The following is a 1977-nucleotide window of genomic DNA, read 5'->3' on the forward strand; positions in this document are numbered from 1 at the left end:
TTGCTCCTACCGGCGATGCTTTTTTATACTTTTCGCAACAAAGGCTTTGTTGGCAAAGTCCTCCCGCAACATCATCTCTTGTTGCATAACTTTCTTGATTCACACCGCACATGTTATCATCTTTTCAGTGAAAAATTTCTGCAACATGATTCATGTTCCAAAAGTCCTCTCGCAACATGATCTATGTTGCAAGAAAGGTGAAGACAAAAAATAATCTACAACACCACCACTGTTGCAAAAGTCCTTCCGTAACATCATCTATGTTGCATAAAAAGTTAAAGACAAAATAAAAATTTAAGTGAATATAATGCTTCGATGGTTTTGCAACAAAGCAATGAATTTCACAACATCTACCTTGTTGCAATTTCACGACTATCTGTGGCACAATCCAACGACTCGGGAGGGGGCGGATCATCTAAAAAGATCTGGAGGGCGATGCATAACGCGACCTATATGGCCCCATTGTATCACTATTCACGAACAGGCTCCAGCCATTTGATAAACATTATTTTCCTTAATAAATTGTATTTGTTCAGTGTATTCTATATCACAGAAACGTGGCCTAGCATTAGAGCTTGCAGTATGAGAATCAAACAGCAGGGATTCCCCCACATGCCATGTACATGACCAGAGCTGCGGCGTGTTGGCTGGCATGGGCGCACGGCAGTGAGGGCTGGGCCGGCAACCTGGAGACACCGAGTAGTGTGTGGATGCAGACAAGCCTGATGACAGCGGCATGTGGCAACCGGAGGCAAAGGTGTGCGGCGGTAGCAGCGGCTATTGATGCTAGCGAAAGGGTTGAGTATTGCCTGCGAACCCTATATGAATAGTAAAATAGAAAAGGTACAAGTGAAATTTAAACAAATCTAAATTTCCGGGTATCAAAACTGGTTGATGATTCTACTCACGTGTGAAGTTTCGTTAAGGCAACCTACGATTCATAGCGAAAAATACTGTCTGACCTACGATTCATTCAAACATTTTTATACAATCAATTTTTTTGACTTATCTGCCGAGAATATGACGAATGTCATTTCTTTACGGAACTTCATCCGGGAGTAGAATGAACAACCAGGTTTGATACTTTGAAGAAGAAAAATCCAGGTATTTCTACTTATTTTACAATTCATATAGGGTTCACCGGAACACAAGAGCTCCAATGTACCATAAAAGTTCCCTTAAATAAACACAAATCTTGTAAGATTCTAATGGGCATGACATTCCAATTGTTTGTTTTTCCTATTACTATGTTCTTACAATCCTATGAATCAAAAAGGCCCTAAGTTGAGAGTAAATATTAAGCTACTTCACGACTTTTCTACTAATTGGTATCAGACGATCACATGCAATTTAATTAGTGCGATACTATTTGACAATAAACATGCCACATGTCAGATTTAGTCAGTTCTCCGAACTTGTCTAATGATATTTGGAACCATATGTTAATATAAGAAGTTGGCCTAGCTTACTTGGATAGAGAAGTTGATATTTTAAAACGGGGGGAATACTATTGTACATGCCGGCTATTAGGTTGGCTCTAACTGACATGGCACCTCGTTATAACCATGCTTTAATATGTTACCATCATATAATACTTTCCAAGACAAAACGAGTCTATAAATTAATAAGTACAACCACCTATAACACTACCTTTATGTTACTCCCGACTATGAAGGTAGTAACATAGTCTAAGTTACTCCCCACTATGACTATCGCATCTGGAGAACAAGTAACTGACTACATATTGTACATGTTTGAACCAAATGCACGAGAGATACACAATAATTGTCTACTAAAGTTCATGATTTGCCTTCCATTCAATACGTGTATAAACGTGCTCGAATACTCATAACTGTACCACTTACCGATACGAAATCAATGCAAAATGGTACTTGTCAATAATGTAGCACGTATATATAATGTTGAACTTGCAGCAAGCTTGACAACCCACCTGTTGACACAAATTTATATTGCCGG

The sequence above is a fragment of the Triticum dicoccoides genome, chromosome 7A (assembly GCF_002162155.2).
Source record: "Triticum dicoccoides isolate Atlit2015 ecotype Zavitan chromosome 7A, WEW_v2.0, whole genome shotgun sequence".
NCBI classification, from domain to species: domain Eukaryota; kingdom Viridiplantae; phylum Streptophyta; class Magnoliopsida; order Poales; family Poaceae; genus Triticum; species Triticum dicoccoides.